Source organism: Rhinolophus sinicus, chromosome 15 (assembly GCF_057876585.1).
Source record: "Rhinolophus sinicus isolate RSI-liver-muscle chromosome 15, RSI-T2T, whole genome shotgun sequence".
In the NCBI taxonomy this organism is placed as follows: domain Eukaryota; kingdom Metazoa; phylum Chordata; class Mammalia; order Chiroptera; family Rhinolophidae; genus Rhinolophus; species Rhinolophus sinicus.
In genome coordinates this window covers 40,850,861-40,873,058 of record NC_142515.1, presented here as the reverse complement: position 1 = coordinate 40,873,058, position 22,198 = coordinate 40,850,861, and the positions used below count along the sequence as shown (strand labels likewise).

Here is a 22,198-nt window from a genome sequence, read left to right as displayed (position 1 = left end):
TTTTTTTTTGCTAGCCTATGTCTTTTCATGTTTTTGCTAGTTATCTTTGAAATAAATGTCTAAAACAATGTTGATTGGTCAAAAGGCAAATGAGTACACGGTTTTGCTGAATATTGGCAAATTTCCTTTCATAGAGGCTGTACTGTTTTGAATTTCCACTAGTGTATGAGTATGCCAGTTTTTTCACAGCCACATCCACAGAGTATGTCATCAAACACTATTCTTACCAATTTAATGGGTTAAAAAGTCACATATGGGCAGTGTTTTGATTTTTGTTTCTCTTATAAAGAATATTGAGTTTTTATCATACAATTAAGATATTTTCCCTTATTTTTCAGTCAACTATTTTTCTAGCCCATTTTCTATATCATTGTCTTTTTTTTTCTATTTTTAAGAAATTCTTTATATATAACTGATATTCCCTTTGTGATAAAAATTGTAAACATTTTTTCCATTTTTGTCATTTTACTAATCTTATTATTTCTTTTGCTGGTTTGATTTTTCTTTTTATTTTTAGTAATCAAGTTATCTCTGTTATTGCTTTTAGGGTTTGGGTCTGTAATTAGAAAAGCTTTCTCCATTCTTTGGTTATAGAGGAATTGACTCAGGTATTCCTCTAGTATTTTTTACATTTAAATTTCTGATCCATTTGGAATTTATCTTAGTGTATGGTATGAGGAAGGGATCCGGTTTTATATTTTTTCGATTTAGTTATTAAAATATCATTCTGCCAAGTGAGAGTCTGTCTTTATCAATATTAGATTTGCAATTGTAATTGGAAGTAATTCTTGATTTTGTATTTTACTTGATTTGTCTGCTTACTCATGTGTCAATACCAGACTGTTTTAATATTAGAGACTTTATAAATGTTTTAATATCTGGTACAGCTAGCCACCTGAACTCCATCTTATGCAGGATTTTTCTGGCTTTGTCGTATGTTCATTCTTTTAAATGAACTTCAGAATTGACTTGCCTATCTTCAGAGGGGAAATTATATTTTTATTTGGATTGTTTTAAATTAATAAATTAACATAGATCTGACATCTTTGGGATGTTGAGTCTTTCTAATCAAGGAATATTTTTCCCTTTCTAATTCAAGTCTACTTTTGTGACTTTCAGGTGTGTTTTATATTACTTTTAATTTAAGTTTTAGACATTCAAATTATGTGAAAACTTTAAATTAATTCATGAGACAGCTGATGAACTTACTGTATGTGAAACTTAATATATTAAGCAGAAAAAAATGAAGGTTATTGCTTTCGTAAGTTGAATTTTCTCTGAGTTGGAATTATGTACGTCACTGATATTCTCTACAGTAGATATTTTGTATATGTATTTAGTTTCTTGATTTCAACTTACTTGTAATGCATCTGACTTTAGGTTGCACAGTGCTCTATGCCCTGGTCGTATAAAAGCAGAAGAACAACAAAAACCAAAACATCAAAGGGTGATTGGGAGAGGGGGTGGGATGGGAAAGAGAGAGAACTGTACAGAAACCTAAGCTGTGATGTGGGTAATATCTATATTTAAGTACACTATTTACATGAACTTCTAAGCTTGTAGGCTTTGCATCCCCTGAAAGAATTATGAAAAAAAACTATTTGCCTCTTCACACATTTTTCAGTTGACATCTAACATTTTTACCATAAATTTAAACTCTTGCAAATGGTGTGATATCCTGTATATGGTAAACATTGTCACTTAAAAAATGATGCCATTACATCATTCTTTTAAATGTAGCCAATGAAATTGAAATAACATAGCAATTTTAAGGTCTCTGGTCATCCATTAGACAAACATAAACAAGATCTTGAACAGCTAAATTTTATATTATTCCCTTTTATCCTTGAATGTGTATATCCTTCCCCTTCCTAAGTAGAATTACATTGTAATGAAATACACTTTTATGCTAAATTGTTTTTTTTTAATTGATCACTGCATTATACTTTCTGGCAATAAAAATGCATATAAATTTAAAATAATTATTTAAAAATTTTCTGTGACGACAAAGATTTAAATTCTAAGAAATTATCTGTTGGATTAATTTACCATTGTAATTATTAGCAGTATAAACTTTATTCAAGTAGCACAAATTATTAAATTGAGAATCATTATATTTTTATAAAGTAAAATATCTTGGAAATGCATTTCTTAAAGAGATAGATGATCCTTTTTTATGTCTTCTTATTTGAATATTAATTATTACCAGAATAAAACTGGGTTCAACAACAATTTCGTTTCAGTTTTTATTTTTATAGCTATAATCTTGAGAAACTTGGTTCACATGAATAATAAATGGTAATAAAAGGAGTTTTATTATAACAGTGTCATTTAGTTCTTTCACCTGCTACTATATCATCTGCCAAAACTCACGTAGCAATCTTTTATCAACAATTACTTTTTAAGGGTCAGTTGACAAGTGGATTATGCCTTTCTTTGGTTTTGTTCAAAGCAGAAAATTGAAAATCACCTGAATTACAAGAGAGTGTGTTCATCAAACAATAAGGCCATTCAGTTTCTTGAATTGACTGCAGTAAAATTTGAACTATCCTTATTTTTGGAACCCCAGTGATTGTTATATCCTGAGGCTATGCATCCTAGAAAGATTCAAAATTGGAAAGAGATTTGCTTTTTTTTTTTTTTTTTTTTTTTGTAAATTGGGAGGAGAGCGGGGGCTATGAGAAGAGAAAAAGAAGAGGAAGAAAAGGCCAACTGTAGGACTGGTACTCTCACGATGTATTCTTAGGTAGGGCAGATCAATTTTAGGAGGGTAAAAATGGAAATAGAGAATCTGGAAATTGATACATAAAATATCCATGTTTCGGTTTGTCCTCCAGAACCTTGTGGAGTACACATAACCCCAGTCTGAAGACCCCTGTTCTAGGTCTCCCATGTGAGAAGGCACAATACTTTGGACTACATTGGTCTCATCTAACACAGGAAGCACAGCAGCACAGCAGCTGGAGGTCAGCAGAGGCAGTGCTACTGTGCTCAGGCAAACTTAGGCCAGTATTGCTCATATAGAGGCCCTGCCCCGTGTATTGATACTGTCTTCACACGATGTTTTATATAAGATAATATGTGGTGAGTCAAAACAAAACAAAACAAAACACAAAAACCCTTAATATTAACAGGCAACTCACCAAAGAATATATACCGATGGCAAAAAAGCGTATGAGAGCCTGTGCCACATCATATACCATCAGAGTAATGCAAATTAAAACAACAATGAGATACCGCTACACACCTATTAGAATGCCCAAAATCTGGACCATGGCAAATGTTGGCAAGATTGTGGAGCAACAGGAACTCTTGTACATTGCCAGTGGGAATGCAAAATGAACCGCCACAGTTTGGTGGTTTCTTCCAGAGAAATAAACACTCTTCACACATGATCCATCACTTACACTCCTCGGTATTTACCCAAAGGAGTTGAAACCTTCTGTTCCCACAAAAACCTGTGCGTGGATGTTTGTAGCGACTTTAATCATCATTGCTAAAACTTGGAAGCATCCAAGATGTCCTTCATTAGGTGAATGGATAAACTGTAGTCCATCCAGACAATGGAATATTATTTGGTGCTAACAGGAAGTGAGCTTTCAAAATATCCAAAGACATGGAAGAAATTTAAATCCATGTGGCTAAGTGAAAGAAGCGAATCTTAAAAGCATGAATACTGTATGATTCCAACTATATGACATTCTGGGAAAGGCAAAATTACGGAGAAAGTAAAACGATCAGTGGTTGGGGAGGGGCAAGGGATGAATAGGCAGAAGACGGAATTTTTAGAGCAGTGAAAATACTCTGTGAGTAATGATGAGTGCATGTCATTATACATTTGTTCAGGCCCATAGAATGTAAAACACTAAGAGTGAACCCTAATGTAAACTATGGACTTTGGGTGATTATGATGTGTCTATGTATTAGGTTGGTGCAAAAATAATTGCGGTTTTTGCAATATTTAACCTTTTAAACCGCAATTACTATTGCACCAACCTAATAATAGATTCATCAGTTGTAACAAATGTTTAGGTGATGTTGATAATGGGAGAGGCTGTGCATGTATGGGGTCAGGGGTATGTGCGAAATTTCTGTATTAATTTTGCTATGAACCTAAAACTGCCCTAAAAATTAAAGTCTTAAAAACAACACACAGTGTTTTGAATAATGTCTATGTGAACCTTAAATAATGTAGTCCACACAAGTTTGGTCTACTTGGACACTACTTGAATTTAGCTAATGATGAGGAATAGAGGGTTCACTGGCATATTCCTTCGAGCTGAGGCTATTGGGTTCTAATAACCCATCTTATTGGGCGTAAGAGAGAGGAGAGAGTTCCTGCTGGAAATGAGTTTGTAGTACAGGTACGTGAGTGTGTGTATGTGTTGGCAGAACACATTTCAGAAATACTGTCTTAAATTATTTATTCTTAAATATTTCAAAAAGCTCAGCTGGGCTTTTGAGAGAAAGAAAGTAGCAGATGAAGGCCTAGGGTTAGGGATTGAAATGCAGCTACTATATTTGGTGTTGGTGTGTTACTAAGCAATCCATGTTAGACAGGCAAGAGACATAACTGACATGTTCTATTAAAAGGTCAAAGAGCCTGGCCTATATTTTGGTTGGGAAAAATGGTCTTCTCACTTTGCCTTTTGTGAAGATCAGAGACATGCACCCTCTATAGGTTCTTTAAGAATTTGCTTTTGATCTGCTGGTAATTTAAATAAGTAAAAAGTGGTACATTTCCTGTATGCCAAGTACAATTCTAAGTACTTTGCATTTATGTAATCCTTATAATAACCCAATAGAGTTCATACTGGTTTTATCCTCGCCATGTTACATACAGGGAAACAGTGGCGTGGTACGATTAAGTAATTTTCCCAAGGTCACACATTAGTTAACCTTCCCCCTCCCCCCCCCAGTCTCTACTCCTAAGCATTGTATTATGCAGCCTTGAGGTACTGGAATAAAACCTCACAGAGCAGAGCTTGCCAACGATGTGCCACACCACAGGGAATGGGGTTCAGATATATTGGTCCTCTCTGTCTCAGATTTGGCAGGAGCTCCCAGGCCAATTTGCCTATCACAGCGAGCAGCCTTTTGTTCTTACCCGGAGTGCTAGTCTAAATATTATTTTCTACATGTGTCAAGAAATGGGAAAGATTGGGAGGTCTGCCATAGAGTATAGGACAGCTGACTTTGATCTGAAGGATCTGTGGGCAGATGCCATAAACTGACTATCTGCCCACTAAAAAGAAGTGAAAACATCCAAATGGACATTTTGAATCAAGTTACTAATACAGTTTGTCTGAATGGGGGAGCAAATCTGTATTGCCTTAATTCAGGAGTTATAAAACAGTGGCCTGTGAGCAGAATTAGCCTGGAAATGTCTATCAGCAACCTTGTGTTATAGCCCAGCCTAATATTTAAACACACACAGAATATGCACACCTTTTCATGGGCTAGAAACAGTCCCAGCAACAGTTCTTACTGCTGCTATATACCCAGAAGCTTCACACTTTTACATTTTCCTGCCTGGCTTCTGATGGCTTCTAAGTGTACAGCTCTTGGTTAAATCACTCCAAGGAGGCAGTAGGTCATACGTGGTTGATAAGCTGTATTAATGATCTTTTGGTTATTTTCACCAGAGGTTTGGTGGAGGTGGAGGTGACAGCAGTGGACTTACCCAATGAAGCAGATTAAAAATATGCCTCCAATGGGCGCCAGCCAATGAGAAGCACCAAAACAACAACAATAATCCTCATTCCTTTCTTCTTTTTTGAAAAAATTAGTTGGAAAAATTTTATTTCGTACTTCATGAAAGGTATCAAAGTAATTTTAGAAAACTACATTGCCTGTCTTATAAATAAATACTGAATACGTTGAATTATTTTCTGTAATTACTGGTGAAATTAGAACTACTTTGTATTTATGTATACTGATATCTCAATATTGTTTTTAACTTGAATTGCATATTTTGAAGGATACTACAAATCTCATACAGGAGAAGTGACTGTCTCCCTCGGAGAGGTGGTTTCTAGAAAAGAACATCCAACCTGTAAAATCATTCCTCAGGTCAAGTCAGTATAACCTTCCTGCCTTAGTTGTTATGTTGGGTTGTGAATATTTAGTATATCCCACTCATCTAGTTTCCTTTAAAAAACACCTTCTTAAGTTTTTCTAATATATACAATTAGGGTAAATATTATAATGATTATCTGTGAATCCATCCATCAGCTTTCCTTTTTTTTTTTTTTTTTGTGGCCACATTTGTTCTAGATATTTCTTTAAAAGCAAAATATATAAATACTGTTTATCCCTGCTTCCCCCCCCCCTTTCTAATGTGATTTCTTTCTCACTGCGTGCCCAGAATAACTGTATCTGAAAGTTGGTATTTGCTATTCTCGAGCATGTTCTCATACTACCATGGCATGTTTGCATCTATAAAGAATGCATAGTATTGTTTCAAATTTCATATAAATGGTTCAAGCTCTACATACAATTCTGTACTTTTTTTGTTCAACATCACGATTGTGAGATTTATTCATATTTGTATATGGCTCTACTTCATTTTTAATTGCAGTAAGTGATTTCATTTTATAAATACACTTTATGTAGGCATCCATTCTCTGCTGATATACATACCATTTGTTTCCTCTTTTCTTCCTTTTATATTAGAAACCAAGAGTCAGTATTTTGTAGGGGCTAAAAGCACGGACCAGGGAAATCTTTTCTGGTTCAAATACTTATCACATCATTAACATTATTAACAATCTAGCTACTAGGTAAAAATTGGAGGAGATGGTGTCAGGAATAAAGGATACTGATTCATCCAGTGTTGTATACATGAGCTCCAAAAATGAAATAAAAAGTAAACTGATGATAATAATTATACCTAAGTCATGGAGTTGTAATGAGGACTAAATGAGTTAATATTTATAAAAAACTTAGAATAGTACTTGACACATAGTACTATATAGATATTTGTTATATAAATATTAAAATAATATAAAACAATGGAAGGTCTTTAAAAATCTCTCCTTGGGTATAGGAGTAAGAAGAATTGCTGAATCTAAGGGTATGCACATTTTTAAATTTATTTTTAAGCCTTTGGGGGTTTTGATATATATGTACATCTTTAACTTTACAAGATATTACCAGTTTGCTCTCTAAAATATTGGTACTAATTAAGTTTACAGCAACCTCCATCATCCAAGAGATGACATTTTTTCATATTATTTCAACTCTTGAAATTGTGTTTTTAAAATTTTTGTCAATTTTTGGTTGTGAAATGAATCTCACTGTGGTTTTAATTTACTCTATTTCCCGATTTCAAATGAGGTTGAAGTACTTTTATATGTCTATTGGCTGTTTCAGTTTCCTCTTTTATAAATTGTCTAATAATCTTGACCTTTTAAAAAAAATTAAAAAAAAATTTATTGGGGAATATTTATTGGGGAACAGTGTGTTTCTCCAGCGCCCATCAGCTCCACTCCAGGGGCCATCAGTTCCACGTCGCCATCCCTCCACCTAGCTGTGGAGGGCACAGCCCAGCTCCAAGTCCATTCGCTGTTTCCAGTCTTTAATTGCAGGGAGCACAGCACACCATACCATGCGGGAATCGAACCGGCAACCTTGTTGCTGAGAGCTCGCTCTCCAACCGACAGAGCTATTCAGCCGCCTCTTGACTTTTTTTTTAATAAGGTCCTTTGTGTTTTCCTCATTGACTTGTTGGCCGTCATTATATATTCAGCATCTGCATCTTTTTTGTTTGGCTTGCACATAAGCATTTTCAGTCTGGTATTTAAACATTTTTATAGTGTCTTTTGATAAGTAGAAGTTTAACATTTAATTTGGTTAATTTAATTTATTTTTCTTTATGTTTTGTGCTTTTTAAATCCAGCTTAGGAAATCCTTTCTTACTCAAAGTTCACAAATATAGTCTCCTCTATTTCCTTCTAAAAGTATTACATTTTTTCTTTTGATGTTTTATTCTTTAATCCATCAGGAATTGATTTTTGTTTATGGAGTAAAGTTAGGATTCAAGTGTAGCATATATGTACAGTTTTTTTTATTGGTTATTCTTGTTTGTTCTTTCCGCTTCTGCTTGGGTCAGATAGCAAGTTTCTATGTATATGTATTTGGGTCTGTTTCTGGGCTCTCTGTCTGGTTTTAGTGGCCTATTTATCTCTGTTTCAGTACCATGGGGTCTTAAATACGATAGTTCTGTAAATATTCTTGATATCTAGGGCACACTGTTTCCCCTTATTTAAAATTATCCTCACTATTCATACTCTTTTACAAAATTTGATATCAATTTGTCAATTTTCATGAAAAATTCTATTTTGATTTTGATTGGAATTGTTTTGAATTTATAGATTAATTTTGGGGAGAATTAATAATGCTATTAGATTTTCTCATCTATGAGAAAATTTTTACTTAACACTTTTTTTGCTCTGTTTATATTAGGAGTGATGTATAATTTTCTTTGTTCTGTTTATATATTACTTTCCATTTTTATGCTTGTAGCAGATATAGATAACTGGTGGGTTTATGTCTTCATTAGAAGTCCTTTGTTTCTTTCTTTACATTTTCTCCCTCGCAGATTGGCTTTCAGAGTCCCAACATTTACCTGTGTACAAATGAATCTTCAGTGTCTCTTCATAGCTTACCTAGTCCTGCTCTTGATTCTCTAGGTCATCATTCTAGGCATTTATTTTCCGTTCCCATTTTCAATTACAAATAACATTTCCCATTATAAAATGTATTATCAATGCTTTTTAGATTAAGTGAAGTTTTGCGACTCTTCTATAATGTAGATCATTTCTACGTAATAAACGTGCAGTAGCTATTTAGCAAATGCTAATGACAAGATCGACTATACTTTAAAGTCTCTTAGACTACAGTTAGTACAGTTACAAGGCTTTTTATCAAGGGAAGTGAATGCAATTTGACATCAAATGCTGTTGGCCATTTTGCCTTTACGTTGGTTTTTGAAAGGGTGTTTGGCTATCATGCAGCATAAACAGATTAGACTTTCAGACCCTTTTCTGAATTTCTCCATTAAGGAAAAATGCAAACAATATACTTAAGACTATGATTTGTGTGTTCACCTCTCAAGATGATGGAACTTCTTTTGTGCTCTTTTTATGGCAGCTGTGGCTTATCTAAGTGGATGGAGCAGCTGCATTTTTCTATAAGACTTTGAGCAATCTTGCCAAGAAAAATCTAAATGATTTAAAACACACTCTCAGTCTGGAACATTAACAAGCATTTTCTAATAATTGAAGGAGGGGCATTAAAAACCCTGCCACATCTTTTAACATACTCATATTGAGCTTTTTGTTCTGGCGATACCCTGCCCAAGTGAAGGACAGTGTAATAATGAGGATGAGTCTTCACCAACGTTAAGGTTTATCGTATTTATCAGACTGCTTCCCCTCCCTTCTAAGACAGCGATTGTTAGTTCTCTATTTAATATGTTTATACTTTTTTTTTTGCTGCCTCCATGACTGCACATTTATTTTAACCCTACATAATGATTTGATACTAGTTTTATTGGTTAGTATTGACTAAACAAACAAACAAAAATTATTGTGGATGCGTAAATTAAAAATGTTCTTAGGGAATTAAGGTAGTTCCATGGATTTTAATGAGTAAGTTTATCTGAGGTAAATGTATCATGTTTTATTTTTCTTTTAATGAAAAGATGCATCTATGTGACAGAAAGATGCACTAACTTGGGAATGGAATGTCTGGCATGTAGTTCTGGCCACTTACTTTCATTCTATGAGCCTCAGTATGTTAGTTCGGAAAATTCGGGTGATGCTTATGAGAACTGTATAAAGAAATAACTGTGCAAGAGTTTGGAAAAATATAAAAGGAGAGCAATCTGGTAGATTTTGCCCTTTATAAATTCAAAACAGACTTCTCATAGATTTCTGGCTTTTAAGGTACAGTTGAGAAAAGGCAAACTCTATGTTTCTAAAAAGGAAACCCCACTTGTAAAATATCTTCAGAGTGAAATTCAGGAATATGTTTCTACCGTGTTTCCCCGAAAATAAGACCTAGCCCGACAATCAGCTCTAATGTGTCTTTTAGAGCAAAAATAATATAAGGCCTGGTGTTATATTATATTATATCATATCATATATTATAAAGACCGGGTCTTATATTATAGTAAAATAAGACCAGGTCTTATATTAAGTTTTGCTCCAAAAGATGCATTAGAGCTGATTGTCCAGCTAGGTCTTATTTTCAGGGAAACATGGTAACTCCTCTTCCCTTTAGGGCATAAGGACAGGGAACTGTACTGTGTTAGGCAGTGAGAGTGATACGGCTGAAATTAGGCCTCCATTAATTAGCAAGTTTGATGCTATTGGTTTGACTTCTACTCCTCTATCCTTGCCAAAAAGGCCTGTGTTTGGCTCCATGAAAGAGGTACTGTTGATTTTCATTTTATAGACAATGGAGGCGCGGAGAGATGAACAATCTGCCCCAGTAAGTGATGGAGCCAGAATTCAGACCCGGCAGTCTGAGCCCAGAATCCTGGCTCTTAAACACCACATACACCCTGCTGTGTCTGATCAATGGAGAAGATGAGTTCCATTTTGGTGATGAGCCGGAGGCACCTTCAGGCCATCTGAATGGAGAAACACAGTGGTTTGGAGTTTCGAAAAGAAATTCAATTACATAGATTTGGGAAACATATACTTGTACATGGTAATTGAATTGTGAAAGGAAGAGGGGGTTGAGTGAAAAGAGGAGGAGAAGGTCTCATGGGCCATTCAGTGTCATTCCATAGAGCCATTCCTAGAAGACTGAGATTAGGCAAGACTGCAGCATTATGTAGAAACCGAGGAGAGTATGGGCTAGATATTCAGGGACATCTTCATGGGAGTAACTGGTTTTCAAAGGACTTTAGTAACCCTCTTCCCCACTCCTTCCATGACTTGGAGCCGCCGGGCCATGCTACTACTTGCTGCCTTCTTCCTGGTCCTCAAGGCACTCCCATCTTCTGTGCTGTGTCCCTGCTACTCAGAACCTATTACTGGAATATTTCATCTCTCAGATCAGTTCTTTGTCTGCCTTGTTCCATGCATCATTTTGGATATTCTGGTATGTATGCAGACTGTGGAACTTATTCATCAATTCATTGAGCTTTCTGGTTGTATAATTCCAGACCTGTGGTTTAACTCTGTATCAGGCTGAGCACCCTGCAATTCCCATCCTGAACAATCTCCTTACCAATGATCTCTCCTGTTCCCTAAACCCTTTGCTCTGTGATCTCCACCCTTGCTTTTCAGTTCAACCTGTTTTCTGTAGTCAGCCACCCAACTCTTTAAAACCCAGTCTCAGACTCTTATTAACTTACTTCCGTGTCCAAGATCCAACCTTGGGTTAGGCCTGTGGTTGGCGTTTTCCTTTATTCTTCTGGGCCTCAGACATTATGGAAAACAAACAAACAAACAAACAAACAAAATATTGAGTCAACCTCCAAAAATTATTTTTATATTTCTGAGACTTTGGAGTCCTAACATGTCTTTAATTTTGTCTTTGTAATCAATAATCCATAAGTGAATAATTTACATAAATATTAAAGCAGAATAAGATAATAAATGTTTGTTAGTAGCCTTATAGTATTATCCATGATAGCTTCTGTAGATTTTATTTAGTAATGATATTGAATATATATTCTAGTATATAAGGCATTTTATAAATTAAGCATTTTTAAATATACATTTTTTAATTCTAAGGAGAAGAAAGCCATATTCAGTGTTTAAGCTAGATAATAAGATACTTTGTGCTTTGCTTAAATATATACTCTTATGTATACTTAGGCATTGTGGTTCTAAAGCTATTCCAGACTTTCTTGTTTTTATTCTTCTAACTCAATGTTCTGAAATTTTGCCCACAGAATTATTTCTTAAGTAATCATCTGTTTTCCCATTTTCCCATGCTTAAGCCAATATAACTGTCAGCATGAAATATCCTGTTTTGCTCAGCTGCCAATTTAATTCACACAAAAGCCTTACCAATTTATTTTCTTGTTGGATTCCACAACCTTAATGTACTTTAAAATACAGTTTCTTTAGGGTTTTTGAAATAGTAAAACTAATTCTCAGAGCTCTTCTTATTGCCTTCATGTTCATGGAGAGTAAGAAAGTTGTCCTAAAGTTACGTTGCCTTTTTCTCAGCCTGTGTTTTATATAATTTGTTCTTCCTCTATGAGGATAAAACCACCAGGTCACAGATAACTGCCTCATTTCCATTTCCCCCCTAACTTAGTGTGGTAAAGTACTGTCCGTAAGTAGGGCAGTCTGAGTGGATTTGAGCAGCTGGATGGAATTTAGCTTCTGTGACAAAGGACCAGTAGAAGTTTAGCAGAGTCTGGCATTTGGAAGGAGTATTGTGCTTCATCATGTAAGGAAAAGCTAGTAGTGTTTGGTGTCTTTTTTTTTTTTTTTTTTTTTTTTTTGTAGCTGGGAAAGGATTAATTTGGGATTCAGTCTCTAGGTGAGGTTGTGAGAAACAACTTGGAATTTGAGAGTCTCTTGAGACCAAACTTGATGCTTGATTGGAAAGGCTGGTGCTTTCATGGTTCATAAATAATTTTAAATCCTACCTAACTATTTCCAAATCTAAGGCATCCAGAGGGGCCAAATATACTTATGTAGCTAGTCCAAATATGCTGACTTCTTTGAAAACTGTAATGGTAAGGTTACAGCTTTGTAAGCTGCTTATATCAGTAGGAAAACTAAATGAATTATTCAAAATCAGTTTTCAAAAATTGTATCACCACAGCCTCCAAACGAAAGATTTTTTTCCCTTTGATAAATTTTAAACATTTAAATAACACAATGTATACTAATGTCTTTGGAGAGAGACATGTACTGATTTAAATCTAGAAGTAAAGTGATTATTTATTTATTATTTTAATTAAAGTTTATTGGGGTGACAATGATTAGTAAAGTTTCACAGGTTTCAGGTGTACAATTCTGTATTACATCGTCTATATATCACATGGGTGTTCACCACCCAGAGTCAGTTCTCCTTCTTCCATCACCATATATATGATCCCATTTACCCTCAATTACCCGCCCCCACTACAAATACATATATCCCTTCTGCTCCTTTTCGTGTCTTAGCTTCTCCTTCACTTGGTTGCCTCACTGTGTGTGTGTCTCAGTCAGTAATTCTTTGAAGGAACATGATAGGATGAATGTTGCAGCTTCTCCGATCAAATTTGTTTAGGAGGATTGCTGATCATTTTCTCTGGACTATATAACTTTACCGTTACACTCAAGGTCTCTTGGTGTCAGCCATCCACTCTGCCCTGGGAGCATGTCCTCAGCTATGAGCAAGCATCACAGTGGCGCCACTTAACCTTCAGACTTTTGAATGGATGAGGACTCATGGGGCTTATCTTCTTTCATCATTGTTAGTCACCTTTAGTTCTCAACATTTTGTACACCCTCCAGTGATTCCGTTTTCAACATGACACTGAAACAGTCATGATCATTAATGATCCTATCAGCGTATCGTAGCTTGAAATTTATTTATGTTAGTGTTTTATAATTGATAAATGTCATTTTTAGTGTAGAAATGCAGAGATAGATTTTTCAACAAATACGATGACTTGCTGGTATGTGTCATGAATACAGATTACTAAAAATGTGTATAATAGAAGTTAGTTTATAATTCTATTAGCATATACCTATAATGACTTAAAGAAAATGTAGAATAATAAGCTTATATATAAAAGTGATAGTCTAATTCATATTTTAAAATTAAATAAGCATGTGAACACACGTTTTTAAGCTGATTTCTATTGGTTTCATTCCATTTTTGATTGATAACAGGTAAAATATTTTCAAATTATTTGCAAGAATTATCTGCTGTTAGTAGAGCAAGTAATTTGAATTTTTCATTAAAAAATTGAACACCATCTATTTTTCTTTGTTATAACATTTTCATTTCTTTTATTGAATATTTTACATTCTACACCAAAATTAAATATGCCTTACCTTTTGTGATAGTCATAATTTTTATAATTAACAGTGTATAGATGAGGTAGAAAAAACCGGAATATCCTTGTTTTTGAGGTGAACCTATGTTGTAATTTAAGTTTTAAATTACTATTTCAAATATAGATTTTTGTATCTCCTCCCCACCCCTCAAATTATCTCCATGTTTCATTTTCTTTGTTGGCTACGTTCATGGGGGATGGTGACCCCAAATGTGTAGAGAAATGTAATAGCTAATTGACCTTTGCATAGCCTTATGATTTTTTACCACTTTTTTTGACTAGTGTTTAATTTAAGCTCTAAAGAAAGCTATGGACCCTTTTTGAGAAAAATGTACATATTTATAAACACAAAATTTAGTATACATTTCCAGGCATTTTATGAACACTGGTTTAAGAACCTTTGTCCTATATGTAGGCACTATTCCTGTCTAATTTCAGAAATGAAGTGCCCAATTTTAGTATATATTATTTACTATATGTTATTTTCTCCATTTCTACTTTGGATTCACTTGAAAAATTGTTATTATCAGTTTTGTGCATGTTGTAGAATTCAAGAGTTGAGAAGAACCCAGGAATTCTCAGGGAAACAAAAATTCATACTGTCTGTTGCACACATTTAGAAAAGGGCAGATTGTGTGGGCGGGAATGTTTTTGGGTACACTGGGTTGAATTAGGCGTAAGAAGATAGGTGGAGAAGAATGGGTCATGGTAGCCTGGCTGCAAAGATTTAGTGATGACCTCAAACCCTTGAATCCTTGTACCTTCAAAGGGAGATAGTGAGATTCTGTCAGGATTGATGTGTGGGATAAAGCAGTGTTTTTCAAACTTAAGTTATGTAATGACTCCTTTTAAAAGAAAAAAAAAAATTATTGTGGCCTGTCAGTGTTTACTTAATTTTTTTTTTTAGGTTCCCATTACTTAAATATGTAAAAGTACAAAGCTTGGCTTGAACACTTTATACTTATAACTTGTGCAACTGTAAACCCAAAACTGTTTTATACATCCCATATAAACAAAATAATACAAGCAATGATAATGATATGTTGCTGCAAATAAATTGCCACTTCCAATTCAAACTGGTCACTAGCCATTTATGAAATGGGTTCAACATGCCCATGTTACCAGGACTTAAAGGTGTTGTTTATGCTTTTTTTTTTTAATCAGCTCAGAAATATTTGATATATTACTACCTGATGTCACCTTGATTGTGTGCATAAACTGGGCATAGTATTCAGTTGCAGTTATCCAGATGATTCAGAAGGCATTGGTATGAATGTTTGAAAGATTGTCATTGGTAAGATGATATAAATCAAAACAGGGTTGCCTCAAAAGGGGAGATAACTTGGAAAAGGACAAAGATGATGGAAACTTCTTCATATTTTTATTTCAGTATTCATTTCATGAGTGCACGCATTTATCAAAGCTCATCAAATTATGCATTTTAATTCACTATATCTAAAGTTTATCTCATTAAAGAACCATTTATAATTGGAATAAAGACACATAATTAAGATAATTCTCATATTCTGAGAATAGATCCATGGACTTCAGTTGGGGACCCATAATCAAGGAGGACTCTGCAGGTCACCCAACAATGTTTATGACTATGTATGACTTTTGCCCAAACGTGTATGCTGTTTCCTACCCGCGTGAACTGAACTTGACCATTCCTGAGCAGTGAAGACTCTGTGCCTAGATTAGAGACAGTGTCAGCAGTGTGACTTATGCCACCAAATCCCTTAAGTCATCTTGATTACAACTCAGTCTGCAAATTCTCTAATACTCCTCTGAGTCTTCTTTCTTCCGCCTTTGTAGCCACATGGGAGAAGAGAGAGGAGGGTAGCCTGCACAGTGCAGAAGGAAAGGGATTCAAGGGAGCAGCAATCAAAAGAAGTTGAGTTTACTAGATGCTTTTGTCCTCAAACATCTTTATTTTCACAGTGAACACTGGGAGAGGTCAAACTTGAGAAAGCATTCTGAGGAGAGGTCAGAATTAGTTAGACCCCTGATAATATGAGTTATTTCCTGTTCTTATGACTTTTTTTTGCTTATTGAGAAGAAAGAATAGGACCTTACAGTCTCTCATGAGTCACTTTTCTATACCCATTAAAATGTTTTTTAAGCAAAATATGCTTGCAGCACAAGTTTTAAAACTTTCAACAGTTATTTCATCATCCTGTCACATGAACTCTTTCAAGTTTTCCTGGTTTGAGATAGGTGGTCCTCATCTAAATGCAAACATGATCAAAATGTATATATTTGTTGTCTATTGTTAAGTAACAAATTATAGCAGAACGTAGCAGCTTAAAACAATCAATATTCTCTCATACAGTTTCTGTGGGCTAGAGGCATCTTAACTAAATGATTATGGCTCATGTTCCTTCATGAGGTCGCTGCCAAGATGGCAGCTCGGACTGCAGTTGTTTGCACACATGACTGGGGGTAGCTTGCTCACATGTCTAGCAAGTTAGTGCTGGTCGTTGGCAGCGGGCTGTACTGCCTCACTATGTAAACTTCTTTATAAGGTGTTTGAGCATCCTTACAATGTGGGCCTCTCCGTTGAGCTTCTTGAATGCCCTCACAACATGGCAGCTGGCTTCCTCCACAGTCAGTGATCCAAGACAGAGTAAGATAGAAACTGCAACGTCTTTTATGACTTAGCCTTGTAAGACAGATGCCTTCGTTTTCACAGTATCCTGGGCTGGACTGGATACTGGTGTATAATGGTGAACAAGAGCCACACGGACACACATTCCTGGCCTTGCAGCTTACAGCCCGGCCAGGGGAACACATACATACACATGCACCTGTGTAGGTTCAGTAACAAAAAGAAAATTTACAAAGGCAAAAAGTGTTGTGACAAAGGCAAACAGAATGTAGAGTTAGTATGTAACCAGGAAGACCCACTTAGGTGGGGATGCCAGAGAAGACCTCTGAGAGGACGTGACCTTTAACTGAAACCAGATGGATTAGTAAGGGTCAGTCAGGAGAAGGGCTGGGAGGGGAGAGGGAAGATCTTGTGCAAAGGCCCTGAGGTAGGGAACCGTTTGGCCTGTTGGAGGAATTGAGAGGGAGCCAGTATGACTGACATGTACTAGAAAAGAGTGGGAGAGGTAGGCTGGAGCCAAATCATGGAGGGCCCAGTAGATCATAAAGAGTCGGGGTTTTTAATATAAATTCCTGCTATATTTGCATTTAGATCACCTGCATATAACTGAATACTACTGCCCCCTCCCCCAGAGTGATTTATACAACATCAAAGTTTAAAGTTTATCCTTTCTCTCTCATGAAAGGACTCTTATGGTAGAAAATCCAGGGTAATCTGGGACCTAGGCCCTTATTAATTCATTTATTTATTCAATTAGTTTTGGCTCTGCTCCCCTATTGCATGGCTTCCATCCTGAAGGTTGCATCATGGCCAGCAGCATCCTTGTTGTAGACCAGAGAAGAAAGAAAGTCACAAGGGCAAAATGGGGACCTCCTCCTAGCCGATCAGTTCCTTAAGTAGCCTTCCTAGAGCCAGTTGGCCAGAACTTAGTCAAATGGCCTTCATCAGTTATAAGAGACAGTATAATCTTTTATTTTGGGTGAAGAACACTCAACTAAGTATCATGTTTCTGTTACTTAGTGGGAGGGAAAATGGATGTTGGATCAGGCAACCAACAACCTATGCCACAGCGGAAAGCTCCTGAAGGGTTCAAAACCAGGAGCAGCATGATGCTTTCTAAAAGAATACTCTGGCTGCTGGTGGAAAATGGCTTATGAGGGAGAAAGAAGGGAAGCAGGGAGGCCAGTGAGGAGCCTGTTGAAGTAGTTCAGGGGCTAGATAATGGGCCTGGACTAGGTGAGTGGCAGTGGTGGTAGAAGTGGGTAGATCTAGGCTAGATGTTAGAGTTCAGATCTACAGGTCTTGATAACAGGGAGATGTGAAGGAAGAGGAGGAATCAAGAATGAAATCCAGGTTTCCTGTCTGAGCAACTCTGAGGTTCTTCATGGTGCAATTTATGGAGATGAGGAAGACCAGTAAGGCAGTCAGCTTGAAGAGAATATTAGGAGGTTGGTTTTGAGTATCTAGGGGAGGTGTCCAGTAAGCAGTTGTATATGTTTCGGGAGTTCAGAGAGGAGGTCAGAGTCTATCCATTGTGTTTGTAGTCATAGGGATATTTAAAATCACCCAGGGAAAGAATAGACAGAAGGAAAGGGCAGGGTGGGGCATGACCTAGCCCCAAGGGACTGAATCTAACATTTAGAGGTTGGAAGATGTCCACAGAAGAAAGTGAGAAGGAGTGGCCGAGGAAAACCAGGGTGTGTAGTGTTGTGGAAACCTTGAAAGGCAGGGCTTCAGGATGGCATGTTTCAATTGTCCAAGGCTGCTGAGAGGCTGAATAAGATACAGCCAGGAAGATACCCGGTAGAGCTGGAAATCTGGAGATAACTGGTGCCCTTGATAAGAACATTTCAGCAGAGTGGTGGGAATGAGTTCAGGTGTGAGTGGTGACCCAATAGCACCCAACTGCTGTATATAGGGTGCCAGCCTCTGACAAGCTGAGCGTCCATCAGGACAGGAAAATGAAAATCCTCAGTAGAGAACTTGCAAGAATCAGGATGGAGCCCTTGGATGAGTTTAAGCTGCTGCCTGCTAGCATGTGGCTGAATACTAGCTTTGGGAACAAAAGAAAAGTTTGTCAAGTAACCGAACACTCACCTTCTGTGCCGACAGTGGTCAGGAGTGGACATGGTTGTGAGGAAACTGTTCACAAAAAGTGCTCTTCTTTGATTGTAGCTTCAATCAGAGCATGAAAGGAGAAAAACCTGTTTGACATGTATAGGGCCATGACACAAGTCTGATCAGTTAGACTCCGTGACATCAGGAGATCATAAGCAAAAATTGCTGGCCCCAAAAGGTATAACACCATCATTGGAGGAGGACAAAGCTTTCTTGATGGTACAAGCTGAGCTTGGCTGCTCTGCACCTGCTTGAAACTTTTTTTTTTTTGCAGTGAAAGAGAAGATCCCCAGTGTCTTCTCCACATTTCTCCTATACAGCAGGAATGAGTAATGTCCCTATAATTAAAAAACTCCTGGCACCTGGCAGCTAGCAGTACCCATCCCCTGATGTTAATGATGTAAAAACAGCCCACCGGCTCTTCATATTGTAAGGCCGGTACTTATTTATATCTGTGTGTCGGTCGGCTTCTGTGTCCTTGAAATGCTATAATTAGTGCCACACTGCCGTGTTCCCCAGTCCTAAGAATAGTCACTTCCTAAGTAGTTCTTACATTTCAGGGACACCCTCTCTACTCAGAATCTTCATTTTGTCATGAGTAATTGGGAGAGAGAGAAGGGAGACCAGACTTTCAGTGAGACCCTTAGTCCGATGTGTTATTTCTGGCTTCTCTGGGTCACCCCTCCTGCTAGGGAGGACAGTGAGGACGTATGTTCGTGGAGCTTCCTTCCCCTCCCTCTTCTAAGTAGTGAAGGAGGGTTATTTGGAATAGACCAAGGAGCAGGAGTGCACCTATTTCCTAGCGCACTGTTCTTGAAAGTGTGAGCCCCAGATTAACAAGCTTCAGTACCACCCGGGAAATTGCTAGAAATGCAGTTTTATTCACTCTAACCCAAATTTACTATATCCAAACTGGGAGGTTTTTCCCAGCAATCTGTGTTTTAAGGAGACTTGTAGGTGATTCTGTCACAAGCTAAAGACTGAGAAGCACTGCCCTAACCTAGAAGGAGAGAGACTCGGGGCCATTCCAGAATAGGGAAACGGATATTACTGGGGAGATAACTGGGCCTAGGGTTGACTGGATTGCATAGCAATGCAGATCTACAAGCTCTGAACCCAGTGTCTGAGGCCTTCAAGATGTCCCCCGTCCACCCATGTACTCACTGGGAAGGAAAGAAGGGACAAGGGAGGGAGTCACGATGGAATGTGAATTGGAGTGGAAATGGAGACAGCTTGAGTACAACCTTGGACAGGGTTGTAAAGCACAAAATTATACATAAAAGGTGTTTCCAGAAGATGGTCCACCTTCCTATGTCTAAGACTTTGATGTGTTTTTAGAGGTTGAGCCCTTTAATTTTTATGAACTTTTTTCATTTTACTGCTTTGATTTCTTTTTTTTTAAGACTCAGAAATTGGTAAGAATCATTCTGTGCTGCAAAAATTGCTTTGAACATGTCAATGTTTTATTTAATTCAACAACATCTGTAACATTTTAAATTTGTAGTTGAGAACATTCTTGTTTGACTATAAGAACTCAAGAGGGACCTTTTCTACATCCTCTTAGTACGAAATGGGGAATTCCTTTTTATCTGACATCTGGCTCAGCCCTAGAGTGGGGTGGTTCTCCCGCCCCTCATTCACAATGGATGGTAACCACAGGATGTGCGTCCTCTTTCCATGGTTGTGACCAGACTTAAACCCCACTCCAATTATGTAGGGACATATAACCAAATGGTGCTTGCTGCAGCTTTTTTCTTTCTTTCTTTCTTTCTTTCTTTTCTTTCTTTCTTTCTTTCTTTCTTTCTTTCTTTCTTTCTTTCTTTCTTTCTTTTTCTTTCTTTTCTTTCTTTTCTTTCTTTGTTTTTTCCTTCCTTCCTTCCTTCCTTCCTTCCTTCCTTCCTTCCTTCCTTCCTTCCTTCCTTCTCTCTCTTTTTTTTTACATGGAGGAAGGGAGGGATACATATCCTAATGGCATTTTCAAGGTACTTAGGTAATGACATGAGATCTTTAAAGATCTGAAACTTAACAGAGAACAAATAAATTGGCAAATGTAATTTTAAAAAACAAACTAAAGTGAACTTCGATTTTGTACCTGGAAATTCAATCCACCGCTAATAACATAAGTGAAGAATATGCATTCTGAAAAAATTCAAAAATAAACTTGTTTTATTGTTAAAATAATACAGCATTTAATATTTCTGCAACTTAGTGTATGTTGTTGTATAATTACTTTCCTGCCTTTGATTTTTCTGAGGGTAACTTGTGTTAAGAGCACATGTATCACCTCCAGGTATAGCGTAGATAATTTGATTTATTTTTGATATTTTCCTTATTAAAATTTTTATCCCAGAATAAAATTAGGAAGAACTTAGGGTAGGTTTGCCAGATTTAGCAAATAAAAATGCAGGGTGCCTAGTTAAATTCAGATAAACAATGAATAGGTTTTTTGGTTTTGTTCTGTTTTTTAGTATAAGTTATGTCCCATGCAATATTTGGGACATATTTACCTTAAAAATTTATTCATTGTTTAACTGACATTTAAGTTTAACATGGTGCCCTGTATTTTACTTGACAATCCTAACTTGATAGTAATTCTAAAATTATAATGTCAAACATTATAGTCATTTAAAATTGCCCCAGCTATTAACAAAAAGTTTCTTGAAAGAGTTATGGCCTTATATTATGTAAATATGAATTGCATATTGGATATAAAAGTAAATGAAATTCCTTATATTTTACACTGTTTGCAATCAGTTCGTTCATCAATATTTGGCATCTGTGGACTTGAAAATATTTCAACTTCTTTTAATTATTACTTTTTGATTAAATTGATCTATCTATCTATCTGGCATGAAGCAAATATTGCTGCAACACTTTTTGAAAATATTTATGGGTGTCTTATTCATGGAGGTCATTGTTGGAATTTTGAGTTTTGTGCTTTTAAATGGATCCTGGAGTCACTGATTTTTTAGATTTTTAGGTCTCTGTGAGTTTATGAGCATTCTGCTAACCACTTGACCTGCAGTGGTTTCTTTTAAGCTAATTTATTCTGGTTTCTGTCTGTGCTTTGAGACTTTAAATGGCTAACTTTGCATGAAACAAGCTTACACTAGGACCATCTGTTATATCAAGGTGACCGATTCTCAACTCATTTTATTAAATGTTTCTCGAATGTTCTCTGCTATGTACACACATATATACCTTTATCTGGATATCTTGAATTGTATCTTAGATTTAAGACAAGGTCATTACTTCTCAGTTTTTGGCTCTTTGTTTCACAGAATGCGATGACAGCGGTCATTTCAGGCACAATTATAAAATCTTGCTTGTACTTTGCCCGATCTTGGCAGTATTAGTACAAGAAATTCGATACTAAACTCCTCTCATTTATTAATCCTAAGTGTCACTGTTAGACATCCTTGGAAGTGCTAGCTTGGATTTTAGGC

The 22,198-nt window shown here is 36.4% G+C and overlaps 1 protein-coding gene across 2 annotated transcripts in view; it reads left to right on the top strand.

Moving 5' to 3' along the window:
- Positions 1–22,198, top strand: part of ANK3 (ankyrin 3) — a 593,532-nt gene that overhangs the window by 34,090 nt on the left and 537,244 nt on the right. The gene's annotated exons all lie outside the window — the stretch shown is intronic.